Here is a 20698-nt window from a genome sequence, read left to right as displayed (position 1 = left end):
GAAGCCACATGAGGTTTTAATGGGCACTTTAGAAAAGGTTGCAGAGCATCTTCAGTTTTCATCATCTTCACTCAGCTCGGTCATGGGGAGTTCAGGGGAAATCATCTCAGCAGTCAGTGACGTGGAGGCTTGGAAACCACCGTACACTGCAGACTGAAGTCCCTACGTGCACCCATACACAGTGCAGATGTCTTGCACCAAACTCTTCTCCATTAAAAGTTCTGGTCCTCCATGAAGACCACAGATGACAACCTCCGCACCTCGGTCTGCTCCGTTTTGCTTTTGTTTACTGCCCTACCTCCGTTTCCTGAAAGTCTTCCTGACTGAAAACAGTGAACACGCGAGTAACTCCGTCCCTTCTTACACACTCCTGCGCAAAGCCGTCCAACAGACGGAACGGGACGTGTCGATCTTCCTTTGCTGGCAGAGGGTTTGGCTTTGCTGTGCTTCACTGCCATGGCCACTGCCCCCGTTTATCTGTGCATCACGTTGGCCACTGTCCCAGAGCAGAGCCGGCCCAACAGCAGGCAGCAGCACCCTCGGAGAGTCTCTCCACGCCGAGCTCCACTGACACTGTCTGCTGGTTGCCAGCAAAGGCTGGAAAGAGGTAATTAGCAGTCGATTCACACCCCATCTTTTTTTTGGTTTTGGGTTGGTTTTTTTGTTTATTAAATAAATGCGAGCGTGGGTCTTTCCTCCCCCTTGCTGAGCAGCAAGACAAACACATCGCCATCCCTCCCCCCACGCCCCAAAGCTCACTGCTCTTCCACTACGTGCAGATTACTAAAACCTGGCACCCAGCACACAGCCGACTACTGCGGCAAAATTTTGAGATTCATTTGAATAAACCTAATTCAACAATCATGACCACTGTACTGGAATAAATGACTGTATGTTCTACCCTCTCATTTTCATCAGTGATATACTTGGCTTCCAAATCAGGTTAATTAAAAATTGCTGTAGTTAATGTTGGATAAGCAGCAGTTTAACAGATTTTTTTTGGTTGTTTTTTTTTTTTTTTTTTTTTTTTTTTAGGCTACATAAAACTATGCTGTCATCATACTCAGGAATATATACAGCCTTTTAGCAATCAAGAAGCTCCTTGGAAAATTATTTGCAGATCCAGTGATTGCAAGCAGAACATTAATGATGAAGATCTTAAATCAGAAATATCCCTGCCTACCCTCTGCTTCATTAGAAGATAACCATTTATTTTCCAGTACATTTGTCTCTCCAGGGTCCTCCCATTGCCTGCTTGAGCTCGATGATCCTCCTTTGCCTCCTGGCCAATCTGGCTAGGAGTGTTAAACCAACTCCAGCTCACTGCTTGACCACACCAAGGGTATTATCCCTCTAATTCTCTCAACTGTGTTTCTTCGTGGGATTTGAACTCTTCAGCACACTGTTCGGTAAGCCAGTGGCTACGTGTGTGTGACATGAAGTCCCTTGGTCATCGGCTAGGGATGGGATCTAGATGATAGCCTCTTGGGGCCTCTTGGCTCTTCTGGTCCTGGCTGCTGGTTAATCCCCCTAATTAAGTCCTGAATCCCATGAGCTGCTGCAATAGTCCTTAATAATAGTCCTTAAGTAATAGCCCTTAAGTCAACAACCACGACACAGTCCTGTGTGGCTACATGCAGCAAAAGTTTCATCTGCGCCCTCCAAGATATCACCAGCACTCACACATTACCTAATTCAGCAAAATAACCCTTCTCTTATACTTGGACCAAAATTTTCCACATCAGGCTTATGTATTAAAAAACAAGCCTGAAATAAATCAGACCACTTTCAGACCACAGGAAAACCGTGGCTTTGCATAAGCTTTTCCATCTAGTGGGTTATTGAAAGCCTGGACGGTTACTTCAGGCAGATGGAGACAACCCCATATTTAGGTCTTCTTTCTCTTTTTTTTTTAGGGTTTAACTTCTGCTTGGTGGGATGGCATGTTGCTTACTGTGGTACCTTTTGTTGTTTCTGAAAGAAAGTTGTGGCCATATTCAGAATAATTTCATTTCAGATAAATACCATTTCCATCAAGGAAGCTTTAATAGCTTTGGATACGAAAAGATGCAGCCGGCCCTGCTCTACTCTATCTTCCACTCTGATCTCATAAACTTTGATAAGTGCTGACCTCCAGCAAGAAAACCTGTCCTTTCTATTTTAAGGGGAAACAGAGATGAGAAAGGTGCAGGAAAATTAATGTGGTTTGCTCCTTTTTTGGACATACTGAAAGATAAGTTGCAGAATCTGGGGCAATTTGTGCCAGGGGAAACGTGCTTGAAAATTCCCAGCACTCAAAACCCACTGGGTTTAAAAATACACGAGACATTTTTATACCTTATTGGTTTTTGAGCCGTTAGGATTTATGGGTTTTGGCTCTTTGTCATCCCCAAATGACAACAAACAAGCTTCCCGGAGAAAGCAAAAGCTGCAATCCCCATGATGGTCCCCCATGTCTCAGATCCCCTGGGGGTATAAAACAAAGCCTGGATCCAATGACCAGGGATGAGATCAGGAGAGGTGGCAGCACCAAAGCGTCTGGCATCCTGCTCCGATCTTCCCCCCGGATACCCTAAGAGACCTGTAAATCCCGCTCCTCCTGCTGGTCCTGCTCCCCTCCTGCCACATCTGCCTTGCCTCTTCACCTTGGATCAAAAATAACAGTAAGTGGGCCAAACCCACTGGCTTTGAGCGCTGCTAATTTTCCTGGGCTTCCTGCTGGAGCCATGAAAATGTCAGGGCCAGGAAGGAAATACCCTTTACACCCTACCTGTACAGATCCGCACAGGATGGGACCCTGTCTCTGCTGGGGCCTGGGGCCTTATCACAGCAATAATGCAGAAGGAAAGAAAATGAGATGAAAACATATTGAACAAAATTTATTAGATTCCTCACAGAAGAAATCAAAAGTTGTTTTCTTGCTTTATTTTAATTTAATACCATCTCCACGATCAATAGCAGTAGGAAAGCCAGTATTCATTTAACGTTCTCCCCAAGGAGAAGACACCACGCTCCAGCTCCGAGAGGCACTAACTGAGCTGCTTTAAAAATTACAGCGCAATAACTGGCTGTGCAAAGCGCGGGGGCTGCGTCAAGGAGGTATTTTAAAGCCGCCTTTAATGTTTCATGTATTTCTAAATGTTTCTATACCATTATTTCCAGCTCTGCTCACCCCTGTCCTCTTCGGTGCAATGCTGCTTGTGATTAACGGCTTTTAGGCTACGACTCCCAGCTACCCGCCCCCTCTTTTTAATATGCACACGTTTAGGAGGTGCACTAGTAAAGAAGTTCATGAAATAAATTTTAAAAAGAGCGGCACACAGAGCCTTCAAATACGTTAAACCACCAGCTTTGTTTAGCCCAGGCTCCTTCATGATTATACTCAGAACGCCCATAACAAAGCAGTTAGCTTATATTTCCAGCTATATATATTTTACTGCCTACGTGCGAGACAGATGCATGCATAACCGTATACACGAGCTCAGCGCAGACCCCTTCTGCACCCGACAAGAAATGGATGGGGCATTTAAGACAGCTCTTGCCATCCTGGCAGCCTTCTGGGAGCGCTCCCCTGGTCCCGAGGTCCCGAGCTCCTACGCGGCTGCTGTGCTTGTTCTCTGCACCAGTAGAGCAAAAAATGCTGAATTACTGGGGAGAAGTGGGAGGGCAGGAGAAAATACCTGTGAGGTGCCAGCAAGCGAAGGGCTGCCCTCGGAGAAAAAGGCAGCAGCAGGGTGGGGAGGGCTAAAGAATCAAAGGGGCACCGGCAGAGGGGACGGGCTCATTGGAGCACGTTCAAGGATTACATTTATTATTCCCCCTCCGTTGCTTTGGCATTTGAAATTCAGGGCACTCACACCCAGCCCCAGGTGCAAACCACCTCCAGGCTCCAGAAGACCACGCACGTGGGACAAAGTGATATTTTAAAAACCCATGGCAAATGCACCTCTGGTGAGTTTTAGAGGGGAAGTGCCACTTCAAACATCTCCCCCTCCCGTTCCTCCGCGTCCTCTAAAGGAGGACAGCATACACCACCCAGCCTCGCTGTAAGCAACCAACCTGCATCCAGAGAGTCACAGAAGGGTTTGGTTGGAAGGGACCTTCAAGACCAGCAAGTCCCAGCCTGAAATATCTCACCAATAAAGAGCTCTGAAGCAATAAGCAATATTCTCGAACTCCAGTTTGTGCTCCACCTATTTGCACACTACTAAAGTGTAGATACAGCCACACTTTTGCCCACATTTTACAAGTCGCACAGGAGCAGCATGGTTCTAACTCAGAGGCATGTTCACAGACACAGCTGTGCCGTGGAGCATATGCAAACAAACACACTGACAACCCACAACATGTCCAGACTACATCGAAGGCTGAATTTTAAAACATTAACAATGTTCTAGTATGGCATATTTCCCTCCTCTAAAGATCACCCAAAGGAAGGAAGGTCCTTGGTATCACAGTCATTAGACTCCACCAGGAACAAGGACCAGGGATCTCCTTTCACTCTTAAATAATCATGTAACATCTCATAGGATCCTGGGAACTACAAAGCATCACAGAAGTTTTTGGGTTGGGAGGGACCTCACAGACCACCCGGTCCCACCCCCCGCCAGGGGCAGGGCCCCCTCCCCCCAGCCCAGGCTGCCCCCAGCCCCGTCCAGCCTGGCCTTGAGCCCTGCCAGGGATGGGGCACCCACAGCTGCTCTGGGCAGCCTGGGCCAGCGCCTCGCCGCCCTCACGGGGAAGGGTTTCTTCCTCATGTCCAACCTAAATCTCCCCTCTCTCAGCTTCAAGCCATTCCCCCCTGTCCCACCACTCCCTGCCCTTGCCCAAAGCCCCTCCCCAGCTTTCCTGTCGGCCCCTCCAGGCACTGGGAGCTGCTCTAAGGTCTCCCCGCAGCCTTCTCCTCCCCAGGCTGCACAGCCCCAGCTCTCCCAGCCTGTCCCCACAGCAGAGGGGCTCCAGCCCTCTGACCAGCTCCGTGGCCTCCGACGGGCCCGCTCCGACAGGTCCGGGTCCTTCTGATGTTGGGGGCCCCCGATCTGGACGCAGCGCTGTGGGGGGGTCTCAGCAGAGGGGAGCAGAGGGGCAGAGCCCCCTCCCTCGCCCTGCTGGCCACGCTGCTGGGGATGCAGCCCAGGGCACGGGCGGCTTTCTGGGCTGTGAGTGCACATTGCCAGCTTGTATCCAGTTTTTCATCTACCAGTATCCCCAAGTCCTTCTCCTTTATCCGTTATCACCCAGTCTCTATGGATACTGGGGAAGGGCCTCGCACCTGGTTTTGTTGAACTTCATGAGGTTCACCTGGGCCCACTCCTCAAGCCTGTCCAGGTCCCTCTGGATGGTATCCTGTCCCTCTAGCATATCATTCCAATCGATATGAAAAAATTGAACGAATTTACAAAAGGGCAAAACTGCAGATGCATTATTACCGTACTCTTTGACAGTGAAGGACCTCCTTAGGTTAACCAGCATCTTAGCCAGGCTGCAAGCCTGCATCTGTAAGCTTTAGGCCCGATCCTGGAGCTTTGGAGACACTGACATATGGTACCACACAGGGTTTAGGGATGTTTCCCCCCACATTTCATTGATGTTTCCAACTGCGTCACCTGTGCGTATTTCTTACAGCCATCTAACACAGCCTTCTGAAGGCACACAACAAACCTCAATATATCATTTAGGTTGGAGAAGACCTTTAAGATCATCAGGTTCGTGCCCTCCTGCCCTCCTGTTTCTGGATGTGTGCTCTCCTCCATGTACAGACATCATAAAAGCCACATCCCAGAGACAGCGAGGTGCTCAGGAACTGCTGTGGACTTCAGGGGACCTTCCCTGGGCTTCTGCCACTCATTTCTTCCCTCCAGCCTTGCTGAAATGGAGACACAGCTCCATTGTCTGCACACCCAGGGCACACAGACATTAAAAAACGTAGCAGACAGAGCTTGAGAATACTCAGAAAAGGAATCAATACCACGAGCCGAACCTGTGGTGCTGACTGGTCTGCTTACTCATACCAAAGCCCTTCTTAAAAGGCATTCACTGGTGTTGAGCAGCTCAAGCTCAGCACGTTCACCCAGGGTTTGGCACCTGCCAGCAGCATCTGTCATAACCCACCCACCTGCAATTACATGCCACATACAGGTGAGCTTCCAGCTTCAGATCCCAAACAAATTTGTCAGGAGCATCTAAATAACACACCAGCCAACACAGCACTGAAAATGCACCAGCGCCGGGTCTCTGCGGGACTTGGTACTCTGGAAACCCTTGAAAAAGAATTTGCTTCTCTTAGGCTGGAGAGCCCAGGTGTTTTGGTCCACATTTCAGCCTTCCACCAGTGACTGGGTGAATGATCTGTCACTTACAACACCTATTTCCAAAAAAAGCCCTTGAATTTTTCAAGAATAGTTTCTCTTGGCCATTAGGGCTGCAATTAGAAGAATGCTTCTTGTCTACAAGCAGCCAAAATTAATTTAGGAGGCAAAATATTCACCTTCATTCTTTTCCCTAGAAGGTCTCAAGCAGTGGTACACCCCTAAGAGCAGCTGTATCACAAAGATTTTGACAGGGGCAGATAATAAAGCCCCTTATCAAAGTGCAGGACAAGGCACTATAAAACTGTATCTCAACGTGTGGAACCGTGGCCACCACGGAGTCCAGCTCACCGTTGCTCAGACACTTGCCGCACTATCTCAACAGCTCATTGACTACCAGCATCCCTGGGACTAAAAAGCCAGGCAGCCACGCAGAACCATCCGTATTATGTCATTCATTGCTCTAAGGTGGATAAATTCAAGGGACCATTTTCCTATTTCTCCCTTTTAACCCCCTAGAACGGTGTGTGACAGTTTGTTTCTGCCGAGCAGTAACTCTGAAGCTGCAACAAGTTCAGGAACATTTTTTTTTTACAATCACCTCTGCAGGTCAGCCATATGAAGCCTAAGTTTTTTCACCCGCAAAATACTTCCGTGTTGTATCTTAAGCCCATCCACCATTTTTCGTTCTTTACTGCCTAGACCTCAGAAACCCTTCAAAAATAGTACTGGTGAGTACCTTCTCGGGACAGAAACATATGAAACTTCATGTCTTCAACTTGACGTCGCTGTAAATCCACTCCCTTTAGACTGATTGGGAATTTATTCTTGCAAAAAAAGTCATGTTCTGTGGTACAAACGTGCAAATTCGGTTCTTGAGGAATTACCCCAGAGCTGAGAAATTAGAGAGCAGACACCACGTAGGCTTCCTGGCATAGTTCCACCAAAGCCTCCACCAGCCAGACTCACAGCAACGCTCTCAAAGGTTGATTGCCGGTAGCAATGACGCCTGAAAAGAATGTGCCTAATTGTGTGATGATTGCAGGGCACAGAGAGAATAGCTGAGAAGGACACCTGGGAACTAATTCTGCATTGGAAACCAAGCCTCCAGAGATGAAGAGCTACAGCATTTGGGAAATGACTTGCAGCAGAGATTTCAACAAGCCTTGCTCTTCCACAGCACAAGCCTTTCTCCACCCAGAAGGGTGTCATTTCAGCCCACCTTGCTCCTCACACAGCCACAGAGCTTGAGGCTTGGGCCACACATCTCCTCCTTCCCAGGGAATATCCCTTGGTGCACAGGAGCTACGGAGGCGACTCGGAATGGCTTCTTACACAGGGCATTTTATAGACCCTTCCTGCTCAATGGGAACGATTTAAACCATCACTTACTTAAATAAAAAATTAATAGCTCTAGCTTTACCCCACTGAAATTAGGTGTGTAGCTGCCCTGATACAACACAGTTGCCCCATGCACAGCAGGTATCCCTGCCCCATCGCTTCGGATGCTCATGGCCAGCCTGTTCATCCCCTTGCATGAGCCATGACCCAATGCTATCAGGCTGCTCGTTTTACAGGTCCAGCTGCCTTGACAGGCACGGGGCTGCGCCAAGGTCTACAAAAAGCAACACTGCCAAGACCAAGCGCTTGATTTATCAGCCAAGAGCCCTTTGTCACAAGTGACTTAAAAGACTGGCTCTTAGGACGCTGCAGGTATGATCAAATGATTGTATGTTTGACCGTCAATGTATTTTACAACATCACCATCCTTCAGCTGGAACTCTTGGCCAAACTCAGCAGTAAAACATCAGGACACATCTCATCCATTAGATTTCACTTACCCCCAGCTTAATTTGGCCCCAGGCATTTTAGAAGGCAAATCTGTTGTACTGAAACTTGTTTTATAGCTAAAAATGCACACTCCCCAATTCACGGAGTTTTGCAAATCAAATTTAAGTCTCAAAAGCAGTCTCCAACTCAGGAGGACAGAGCTGAAACCTTCCCAAACTGACTTCAGTTTTGTTTTACACTTAACATTTTACAATAGATTAATCTGGCTGAATCCTGTTTTACCAGTTTACAAATGCAACTACAGCAGGAAGGGTGGCACAGCCTTCTCTTTCTTTCCTAATCATGCAGAACCATGTCCCAGCTGAACCGAGCACAGCCATTGCACACCTCTCCATGTCAAGCTCTACCCAAACCTCTCCTGCGTGCTGCTCCTCGGGCATGATGAAGGATGAGCAGATCCAGATCCGCCAATGCACCCTGATGTTGCAGGGAGCCCAGAGGCTGGACCAGTTTTCATTTTACACCGACCATCCCATGTTACCGCTGCTATCCCACTGCTCACGCACCACCTCGCCATGAAATTATTCCAGCCCACTCATGCTGAAAAATAGAGGAAAAGCTGAAAGCACGGGTAGAACCATTTGGAAGAGCAAGTTAATGGATGGTTGAGAATCCAGCATTTCTGAAGTCTCTGAGGATCATAAATACATTCATTCCCGTGAAGAAGTGCCACCCCCTTATTACAGTTTCAAGCCTCATCAGCCCAAGAGTAGAGCAGTCAAATGAACACGTGTGCGTTCACCAGACACAGCAACTGTTCTAAAAAAAGATTTGCTCTAGCATTTGACAACCTGCTTAATTTCCTGGAGACCTTTTACAGTTGGTTCTTTTTTCACCTGAAAGGTCCTTTTTTTTATGTAAGCAGCAACTTACTTCTTGCTCATTAGTCATGGCCATGCAAAACCGATCTCCATGTGGACTGGAAAGGCACCCACAGCATTGCTGGTACTATTTTTTCCCCATTTTTAAACACTGATGACCATATAGACCAGCAGTTGCTGACCATGTGCTCAGGCTGAGACTCTGTACCAGACACACACACATTATCGCAGAGCTGGAAACCCCTTATCTCACACTCGCTGCTGTGGTGACTGTAAGTCAGCACTACCTTTTGATCCTATGAAAATTAAAGGACTTTAATCAAATGGGGTATTTTATGGTATCTGCTGTTCGAGGGTTGCCTTTGTGCGTGCGTTCTGATGAGAGATCTCATGATGAGCTGCAGGCAGATGGCGAAGCCCCCCAGCCCACAGAGCAGTGGTGGCGCCGAGGGACCTGAGGGCTTACGCTGAAGGCAGCGGGGCTGGGGCTGGAGCGGGTACGTCCTTCCCACAAATACAAAGTGCATTGTGCCATCTGCTCCCAAGGCATTCATAGACATCACAGAATGATTTGGGTTGAAAGAGGCCTTTAACAGCCACCCAGTCCCACCCCCTGCCAGGGGCAGGGCCCCCTCCCCCCAGCCCAGGCTGCTCCCAGCCCCGTCCAGCCTGGCCTTGAGCCCTGCCAGGGATGGGGCACCCACAGCTGCTCTGGGCAGCCTGGGCCAGCGCCTCGCCGCCCTCACGGGGAAGGGTTTCTTCCTCATGTCCAACCTAAATCTCCCCTCTCTCAGCTTCAAGCCATTCCCCCCTGTCCCACCACTCCCTGCCCTTGCCCAAAGCCCCTCCCCAGCTTTCCTGTCGGCCCCTCCAGGCACTGGGAGCTGCTCTAAGGTCTCCCCGCAGCCTTCTCCTCCCCAGGCTGCACAGCCCCAGCTCTCCCAGCCTGTCCCCACAGCAGAGGGGCTCCAGCCCTCTGACCAGCTCCGTGGCCTCCGACGGGCCCGCTCCAACAGGTCCGTGTCTTCTTTGCACTGGGAACCCCACATGACTCTAGGTGGAGGTCTCATGAGAGGGGAGAAGTGAAGGAGAGAACCACCTCCCTCGACCTGGATATTGTACCCTCAACCAGGATACAACTGGCTTTCTGGGCTGCAAGCACACATTGCCAGCTGACGTCCAATTTTTGCATGAAGAAAGGGAGTAACGAAGCACCACTGCCTCATTAAGTCCCTCTGGCTTCACTCCAGCTCCACATTTCCAGGACTGTGGAGACATCATGCAGGTGTAGGCAGGTCCCCCAGAGGGAAGGCAGCTCTGGATTCGCCAAGCAGAAGATTAGGAAGGAAGAGTGCAGGTCCTCTAGTAGAAAACTTCTCTGACTCCTTCCTTCTCCTTCCTCTCCTTCCCCAGGACCACAGCTTGACCCAGACGGTGGTGAATTCCACTTTTGTGAAAGCACGCACTCTTTGAAGACATTATTTTTTTTCTTATGGATTGCCCACATCTTACAGGACAAGCACAACGCTTGGAGACTACACAGACAGGAGCTCTACAGGCATCACAGATAACACAGCCATGCACCTGCAATGTTCAGTATAAACCAAATCCTGCCTAAAACCTGACAAAACCCACATGAATCTGGCAACACATACTTCCTTTTTATGATCTTTTCCTTTATATTGTACAGACTTATAAAAAAGCACTACTGGAAGTCATGGGAGTAGCACAGGCGCCTTTGGCATGCAAGGTGATGGAGAGAAAACCTTCAGTTGATGGCATGGTGGCATGGGCATGCGGTACGTCTGCTTGTCTCCCTTTCCCAGGGTCACAATGTTGACACGACAGGGCCCTGCCTGAGTGGGGGAGATTTTCCCAGCTGGAGGTCAAAGGCAGGGGATGGTTGCCAGGGCCTCCCTGCCACGCAGAGCCGGAGAATTCCCGTTCCTTGGGCACTAGGCAGGAAGAGCAGGGGATGCGCACAGAGCTCTGAGCAATTCCATGGGACCTTGTGGTTGCACAATGCAATACGTCAGCTTGAAGCTGTGGCCTTCAGCACGCCAGGGAATTAAGAGACTTTACAGGACCAAAAGGATATTAAGAAAATGGCAGAAGCACTGTTTTGTGCATCCGCTACCTTCATTTTCTCCTGCTCAGAGAAAACTTGCTTTCAGACTGTTTTTTAAGGCTCGATACAGTTGCAAGCTGCTGGCCAAAAGAGATGACTCCCGCTTCCATTCCATCCCAGTTTTACTTCCCACCTACATCCAAAAGAAACCTCCCAGGCCTTACTGCAGCTGTCCTTGTATGAGCAAAACTCATTCTGAAAACTAGGAGCAACTGTCCAAAAATATTAGTGAGATAGTTTGATTATTTAAGGCACACACTATAAATAAACCATAGTGACAGAACTTGACAGACTGTCAATCAACATGACTTCTGGGCAAGAGACATGTGTCGTATCCCTTCCTATGCTGAGACAAGTCTCTGTGGGAAAGAAGTTCTACGGGACTGTTGAAGTCACACAATATTAATGCTCCCTGCAATTATTTACTCCATTCCGTATTTGACTAATCCAAGGCAAGATATGAAAAGCCTCTAGTGATAAAAGAAAATTGTTTGCTGCTCCAAAAGAAGCGTAAGCCCTAGATAAAGAAGCCATTACAGTTTTTCTTAAAAACTGAACTGTGGCTCCACCTTATCCAATAACGTTCCCCAGAGAAATATTTAGCTGCAAGGATTAAAATAAGTTATGATAGCAGAAAACTGCTAAACTGAAAGCAGACCAAGTGGTATTCCTCCTCATCTCCCTAAGATAAGCCCTGAAGAAGAAAGATATTCATTCTTCCTCAAAGGAACCCCAGTCATGGTGAAAACCAGCTTGCCATGGGTCTGCAGCTGAAGCCAGACACCCGTGCACACTGGGCAGCCACGGATATGCCTGTCCAGAGCCAAGTGGAAAAGACTGATGAGGCCAGCGCTGCTGAGAGAGGACAGATCTTTTACTGGAGCAGCTGACATAACCACAAAAAAAAAAAAAAAAAAAAAAAAAAAGGAACTTTTTCAGGCACAGAAGTCCATCTGCAGCTTGCTCTTGGGTGAACTTGTCGCCATTTAGTCTCTCATGCAAATGACCAGGTAGTGCAGGAAAAATGAGTTTCAGAAGGAAATGCCGGTACCTCCTGCAGTGCTTTAGCCGTGCCGGGCACTAGATGTAGGCAGGAGGACAGACCAGGATGCTGGAGCAGCAGGAGCTGTGCCGCGCCACCACAGAACCTGGCACACCCAACCACAGGACGGTGCTGGAGAAGGGCAAGAGGGAACGGTGCCAAGACCAGGCCCACCGCTGGAGAGCAAGCCGGATCCTGTTACTTACCGAGGCACCCAGCTGAGCGCAAGCCCCAGGAGATACTGCTCGGACACCCGCAACTTGTTCAAAGGACACCTGCTGCCGCGGTTATGGCTGGGCCTCACCAGCTTAATGAAGGGCATGAACCCACCAGCAGCTGGTGGCTGTGTGGGTGTCCCAGCCCTGCTGGTCAACCCTCCTCTGCCCAACACCCACCCGAGGAAGGTGGTGGCTCACACGTAGCACCAGGTGCGAGCACGCCTCGCCAAGGCCCAGCAGCGTTGGCAGGGCCACCCTGGCCCTGGTGGAGAGACCCTGGCACCGACATGATGGACACGGCCGGCCTTCCCTCTGAGACCCTGTGCACAAGCTCGATCTAAAATCTAATACCTGTTTCCCCTCCAGGAAAACTATCTCAGCAAACAGTGTTTCTCTTGCTCCGGCAAACAAAACCGCTCATGAATTCTTCCGTAAGGACTCATGCAAGATGGCCGTCAGGCCCTCAGGTTAGTTGTGGGAACAGGGCATGGACCAGGAATGGAAAAGGCAAGGACACTGCAAACCCTCCTTCCACACGGAGAGCGCTGGGGTGCGTGGCAGGCTGCAGAAAGGTCGGCCACAAGGAGATGCACCACCTCGTACGGCCAAGGTCGGAGAAGGCCCGCCATCGGCCAGGGCAGGCCCAGCCCCAGCCCCTGCCCTGCAGAGCTGCTCTCCTGCCGTGGGATCCGCCAGAGACGCCCTGCTGCACAGGAGGATGCTGCTGATCAAAGTGTCACGGTTTAATAGCCAAGGCGAGGAGCATAAAGCTAAACTGCAGGTGGGCGAAAGGCAAATAACATATTTTTATAGATATGAATATTAAGACTCATAGAAATGAAGACAATTTCTGCAAGGAAGGTCAATGCGCCACCGTGGATGAGGACCTGAGATCCCAAAGTGGTGGCACAACCAATGCCCGGCACTTCTTCGCCTCCCAGCCAAGCTGCCACAAAAAGCCAAAGCAGGGCAAAGCACGCCACGTCCCACGTCTCTTACCACGATGGCGCACAACAAATTCTTACCCAGCTGCCATGAGGCACGGGCTGCAGGGACCAGGACAAGGCGCACGGGCAGCTGTGCTGGATCACACCAAAGGTCTGTCTGGTCCTGTACCCTGCCTCCGACCGTGGCCAAAACGATGCCTTGGATGTGTGAGGGAGAGAGTAGGGAAAATACATGTTTATGGTTTCTCCCCCAAAACACTCCAAACCTCCAGTCATATGCAGTTCCTGTGCTAGATACTACTTTTACCACATTTATTGTTTATTACTTATTATTTCTCTCTCAGTGGATTTCTCTTCCACGGTCTTGACAAGTCTTCCCTTGAACTATATAAGCTTTCAGCCTGGGATCTCCTTTGTTGCAAACATTTCACTTTCCTTCCTTTGATGGCTCCGACTTTTTGCACTACAGAAATGGGCAGCGATTAATTTTTAGCGACCATGTCACCCACGAGTCTATTGACCTCTCTCATAGTTCCCTTGGTCACAACCTTCTCAGGCTGCAGCTTTCCAGGTTACTCAGCCGCTCCCCATATGGAAGTCTTTCCAGACCTTTATTTGCCCTCATGGGCCTTCTCTGAACCTCTTCCAGTTCTCCTAAAACCTTTCTGAGATGGGGGCCAAAACCACCCAGAGTGTTCCAGTGGTGAGTGAACCAGGGAGATGCCCAGAACTGTACTGGCACGCTCTGGTCATTACCTCCTTTCCTGATTAATTCCTACCGTAGTATTTGCCTTTTTGGACAGGTGCTGAGCATTGAGCTGATGTTCTGACAGCACGAGCTGTCATGGTCCAGGACCGTCCTCCCCAGTGGTCAGCTCAGACCCCAGCATTTTAGATGTGAGATTAAGACTCCTTTTCCTCACATGCTTCACTTCATACTCACCTCTGCAGAACTGCATCTTTACTCAAGTCTCACGAGAGGCTACTGCAAACTTTCACATTCAGCTCTCATCTTTTATTGGCCTGAATAATTGAAAATCAGCACTCCTCAGCACTCCTTCCCTTTCCCAGGCCACTTCTGGAAGTGCTGAACCAACCCAGCTCCTGCCACCGACCTCTGCCAAACACCAGGACCCCTTCACCAGAAAAGCCTGTCACTTACTCCAACCCCCTCTTTTTTACCTTTTAATAAATTACTTATCTTGGAAAGGACCTTCCCTCTCCTCCCGTGATGCTTAGTTCCTCTAGAGGCCTTTGCTGAGGGACCTCATTGAGCCCCCTGGAAATGCCACCTCCTTCCCACAAGGGCTTGTTGACATCCTTGGAGAACGGCAGGAGGTTTGTGAGGCTTTGGCACATACTCCCCTAAGAGTAAGCTACTTCTTTCATTCTTAATCTCTGCTATTTTCACCATCTTTACTTGAAAAGACAATGAAATGTTTTTATTTCCTGCAGAGCAATGAGGATGATGCACCACAACTTCATCAGGCCCTCAACTCAGCCAGTATCTTAAACTTAAAGAAGGAAAACAGAGTAACGGTTCCTCCTCCTGCTCCCAGTGACTACACATTGCTCATTTTTCATCCTGTCCACAGGTTTCTCCCTCTGTCTTTTCTTGAATATTGCAGAAAGCATTTTCCAGGGTTGTTATAACATTTAGAAGGTCAGCACGAGTGCACGGCAGGTGAGGAGATGCCACAGCAGGGTTTCTGAGATGGCAGCTGAGCTGATCCAGAATGACAAACTAAAGGGAGGTTATGCTCAGAAAAGTGACGGGGCTGCCTTCCCCCTCTCCCCCCAAAAAAACTCTGCTTTCCCACATGTACTCAGAGTCCGATCCGCTTACTTCACCAGCAGAAGTCGCCTTCTGCTCTCACTGGCTTAGAGATGCGACACAGTTCGGGGAGAGCAAGGCGGAGCCTTGCTCGATTCATTTATCTTTAATGGAATAATTACTTAGGTTCTCAATACTGAATATGCATTGCTTTGTCTGAACTGAAATCTGCACTGAAGCGCAGAGGTTGGAAGGAAAAAGAGCTGCGGCAAACCAAGATGTGGGGAGATGTATGTGAAGGGAAGGAAGATGAGGACACCTTGTTCCTGGTACTGTTTTTCCACCTCCGAGTGATGGTTGCCTGGTGCAACTCTGATGCAGAAAAGGCTCCACCGTGGTGAATTTTAAGCATCAGATCCGCCTTGAGATCCTTCCCTAACCAAGGAGAAGACAGAGCATCCTTCTGGCCCCAGAGACATCCCCTCTCCTCCGGCAACCCGGGAGTCCAACCCACAAACACCCACAAGTTGCTCCAGTTTTGTACACGATGCTACAGAAGCACAAATGCTTTTCCATCAGGAATTTGTCATCTCCCTGCTATCTTGTGGAGGCTGAGGAGAGCCTCCCGCTTTCAGAAGCGGGCACTCCTGGTCCCCTTCTGCTCTGGCAGAGTTTCTATGGCAACTCTAGATGAGTCTTGAAGGGGGGATTTCTGGTAGGCTCTTTCTGGAGGAGTTTGTCATGTAAATGCAGGCAGGAGAGCAAGCTCTCCGTGCCCTCAGGTGATAGGTTATGGCAGTGTATTCACAGTAACTGCTCAGAAAACAGCCCTTTGTGATTTCCAAAATGCAGTTGTTCATCTGGCTAATTCTCAATTCGTCCTTTTCAGCTCTGCTCCCAAGCCAGGAGGAAGGGGGAAGGAAAAAAATTAAAAATAAAAAAATTCATTTCAAGCCTTGGTGTTTTGCTCCAGATGTTGATTTCTACTCTGTGACAGACAGCGCAGTGTGTGCAAGACCTCTGTGCTTCCAGCTACAGCAAGGGAACCAGCTTCAGTGTGCATCTCCCGACACCTTTTTAGACTTTGGAATTGGGAATTTGCTCCTTTTCATACCTATCATAATTCTTTTCTTCTGCATGATTGGTGTTTGTAAAAACTGGGTCCAAAACACTCCTTGTCTCAATGACAGCAGCACCTGCAAAGAGCTTCCCGTGCACTAAATACCTGCAGACATGTCAAAAATCAGTGTGTCCCCACAACCCTGCATTGTGGAGAACTTTGCCATGTGAAGAAATGGTTGAAAAGGGTAGAAGAAGGAAGGGAAATCCCAGCATCACACCAGAGATACAACATGCCGAGGAACAAGCTAGCTCACTACAAGCGACCCAGAAAGCACAGCTGAGCAGAAGATGACCCTGTTTTGTCTGCTTGGCACAAGGCTATCCTCCCACCTCATTTGTCATCACTTGACGTGCTGTACAGACACAATTTGGATGTTTTCTGGGACAAGTCAAGTACTCCAGTCATCCAGAGTACTGTGTCCAGCTCGGGGGTCCTCAGCATCAGAAGGACACGGACCTGTTGGAGCGGGCCCGTCGGAGGCCACGGAGCTGCTCAGAGGGCTGGAGCCCCTCTGCTGTGGGGACAGGCTGGGAGAGCTGGGGCTGTGCAGCCTGGGGAGGAGAAGGCTGCGGGGAGACCTTAGAGCAGCTCCCAGTGCCTGGAGGGGCCGACAGGAAAGCTGGGGAGGGGCTTTGGGCAAGGGCAGGGAGTGGTGGGACAGGGGGGAATGGCTTGAAGCTGAGAGAGGGGAGATTTAGGTTGGACATGAGGAAGAAACCCTTCCCCGTGAGGGCGGCGAGGCGCTGGCCCAGGCTGCCCAGAGCAGCTGTGGGTGCCCCATCCCTGGCAGGGCTCAAGGCCAGGCTGGACGGGGCTGGGAGCAGCCTGGGCTGGGGGGAGGGGGCCCTGCCCCTGGCGGGGGGTGGGACTGGGTGGCTGTTAAAGGCCTCTTTCAACCCAAATCATTCTGTGATCCTATGATTCTAAGCCATCATTTTCTGCATAGGAGAGTTTGTTGCTACAGAACTCGTGGGACCAGCACCGTGTCTATTGGAGGAGTTAAACATTGAGTAATAGGTGTCAAAAATGCTTTTTCAGACTAATTTTACAGGATGAACAGCAAGGTGTTTGCTTGGAGGAGAAGTGATGGCAGAAAGCTCCTTGCCTGGCTATGCATTACTTGTAACTTTTCTTATTCAAGATGCTTGAATTTAATTTGCCAGTGTTGGACCTACCTTAAAAATGGTACTCCAGGTGTGCTGCCAAAACAAAGGTGCCAGTGCTGCCGGTTCAGCATGCCCCAGGCATCCCCAGAGCATGATCAATGATTAATGCAACAAGAACTGCCCAGTAATTAAGTCTCTCCTATAGCACAAGCACTGTCCTGCTTCCTTCCTCTGCTTTTTATACTCTGTATTCTCCTCTGACATTGGCAGCATCCTCCTGTATTCATTGAGGCTAGCCTTGATTCACACCTTTAAACAAGATCTCTGGGGACACTGAAATTCCTATTTCAGCTAATTCTAGTAACAGGCAATTCCAGGATGATCACAGCAATGTTACCGAAGGAAATTATTGCCCGAAAGGGCCAGCTGTAAAGGACGGACCCAGTGATTTTCATTTGCAAGAGTTAGCAAAGATAAAAATTCAAAATGATAAAATATTTGGGGTTGCAAGAATACACCAAGCCAGGGTTAAACTCAGGAGGACCGAGGGGTTAGGGTTCACAACATCTTTAACTTAGATATTGAATTTTAAAATGCTAATTAACTTTAGAATGTCCATATGGTATTTTGGACATTTTGGATTTAGACCAGCAAAGTGAATTGCTCTCAAATACATTAGCTTTAGACAAACACAGCAGCAGATGGAGCACACACAGAATATTAACAAAACCAGTTTTTGGGTGTTAAAAGGCTTAATGGGTCTCTCACATGTTTTTGGGCCAGGAGATTAGATTCAAATTGTGCTTGAGGGAAGCTGAGAATACATAATATTTGAACTGGCAAAACTCCACAGCGGTGTTTAAAAAAAGGCTCTAGCGAAAATAAAATCTAATTTCACCAGCTTGAAAGTGCAAAGGTTCTCTCGGAAAGAGAGAAGAAATACAGCGATCCCACGGAGACCCCTTATCCAAAGGTCTTTATTATTCATCTTCCAGCCAAGACGGGATGAGATCCCCTGATCACCGCACCAGACCCTAGAGAAACCCACCAGCAGGTGCAGCTCCTGCCCAGCTCAGTGAAAGCAAGGGAAGAAAAGCAACAGCATGTGAAATCATGGGGTTATGCAGCACTGACGACTTCTGGTTCATAAACTGAATTTTTCAATCCCCTGACTTCCTACAGAAGTGTGCATAAACCATGTTCTTGCCCTACAATCCCTCTCCTAAAAAAAAGAAACTAATTTTAATTAGAGTTATGCTTTTGCACCAGCTGTTCTGGTAGAGCATCTCTTCAGAAAGCTTTAGAAGGGGGAAAAAAAAAAAAAAAGGAAAAGGAAAAGGAAATAAAAATCCCTCCCTCCCCATCCTGTAAATATCTAATTCCTTACAAACCGACTCCTGCCCAGAAGAAACTACAAATGTATTAAAAGCCACAGCTGAGGGGTGACAGCCCAGGGATGTTTTAGCACAGTACAATTTTCATTTGCTTGCCATAAAACAATGATTTCTACGATCGTCCAACTCGGCAAAGCAATTACAGCTAATTAAGTAGATTACATTTTATGGCTGAGGTGCATTCTCCTGGTTGCTCAAGCAGATGTGATAAATCTGTGGCAGCTCCTCTTCTGTTTGTTTTTGACATAGGGAAGCAGTCAGGCTTGTTTAAAAAAACCCCAAGGTATTACCCAGGTGCCGTATTTTATGTGGATAAATGGGGGATCTCTGCCACTCTGGGGATGGACAGCAGATTAGAGCCGTGGAGGAGGAGGACAAAAGGACCTCCTCCAGTTATCGTGCTCAGAACCCGACCTTGGCAAGGTTGGGAGATGCTATTTGACAAAGCAAAAGCTTATGGGAAAGCCCAGCATTTGCTCGCTGGGATTTAATCACCGGATCAGCAGTTCCTTCCCTGTGTGCCAGAACAGCCCCATGGCATGGAACGGAGCCGGGCACTTACCAAGCTCCCCCTCCCACCGCTGCCAACAAAGCGCTGGAGGAACCTCAAGCAGCTGGTTGAAACAGGAGACTAGAGGGACAAGGAAAGATGAAACACAAATTGCTTTGTACACGGTTTATCAGCTGGAGGTGCAGAGGAGGAAGGTGCTGACAGCACGTCCAATCCACACAGGCGGGCGTAGGACCGTAGGTGGGCTGCGGACCACCCAAAGCTGTGGCATGGAATCAGTGCTGCCCATCGAGGTGGAAGAACAGGAGGGATTTTAGTAACACATCTTGAAATATTTGTAACATTAAACAGACAACAAACTCTCTTAAAATGCATAATATACGTGTGGGTGCTGCAGGGGTGGGAGTTGTATGCATGATGCACGCAAGCCCAACAGCTCTGACCAAAAAGAGAGCAGGCACTAAGGAAATATGTGTTGTGTTTAACCCCAGCTGGCAACGAAGCCCCCCCACAGCCACTCGCTCACTCCCCCCCGATAGGATGGGGGAGAGAATTGGAAGGGTCAAAGTGGGAAAACTTGTGGGCTGAGATAAAGACAGTTTCGTAGGTAAAGCAAAAGCAAAACAAGGAATTCATTCAGTGCTTTCCACCAGCAGGCAGGTGCTCAGCCATCCCCAGGGCAGCAGGGCTCCATCATGTATAACAGGGACTTGGGAAGACAAACACCATCACTCCGAGCATCCCCCCTTCCTTCTTCTTCCCCGGCTTATATCTGCTCAGCATGGCGCCACATGGTCTGGAACATCCCTTTGGCCAGTTGGGGTCAGCTGCCCTGGCCGTGTCCCCTCCCCATTCCCCGTGTCCCTCCAGCCCTCTCGGCCCGAGAAACTGAAAAGTCCCTGACTCAGCACAAGCATCACCCAGCCACAGCCGAACCCACGGGTGGCCGCCAGCATCGCTCCCACCAAACCCAAACCGCAGCACGGCACCAGCTGCTGAGAAGGAAATTAACTCTGTCCCAGCCGAAACCAGGACACATGCTGATCACATTTTTGCAGTCCTTTGACATGCAAGCACAAATCTCAAAGGATCAGAAGCAGCCCCCAGTAGGCAGATGTAATTAGGTGTAACTCAGCTCCCCCTGTGTCACATGTACCTTTAGTTAGCCTGAAAGCCTGCCGGAGAAAGACGGTATTTCCATGTTTCATAAAGCAGCATGCACAGACGCAACACACCAAAGCTAAGCATCCTGTCCCCACTTCCAAACGGGGTTTTACAGACAGGGGTTCCTCATGATTTAAAGCTGAAACACAGTTCTTCAGGACAGGGTCCCCCATCGGTGACAGAACAGGTCACCCGAAGAACCTGTGAATGCCCCATCATCGCAAGGTTTGACAGGGCTTTGAGCAACCTGGTCTAGTGGAAGGTGTCCCTGCTCATGGCAGGGGGCTTCGACTAGATGGTCTTTGAAGGTC

The 20698-nt window shown here is 49.1% G+C and overlaps 1 protein-coding gene across 18 annotated transcripts in view; it reads right to left on the bottom strand.

Moving 5' to 3' along the window:
• FAM168A (family with sequence similarity 168 member A) overlaps positions 1–20698 on the bottom strand; it is a 223420-nt gene that overhangs the window by 30944 nt on the left and 171778 nt on the right. The gene's annotated exons all lie outside the window — the stretch shown is intronic.

This window comes from Falco cherrug, chromosome 2 (genome assembly GCF_023634085.1).
Source record: "Falco cherrug isolate bFalChe1 chromosome 2, bFalChe1.pri, whole genome shotgun sequence".
Lineage (NCBI taxonomy): Eukaryota > Metazoa > Chordata > Aves > Falconiformes > Falconidae > Falco > Falco cherrug.
Note: the sequence above shows the minus strand (reverse complement) of the source record. Positions and strands in the feature narration are given on the sequence as shown.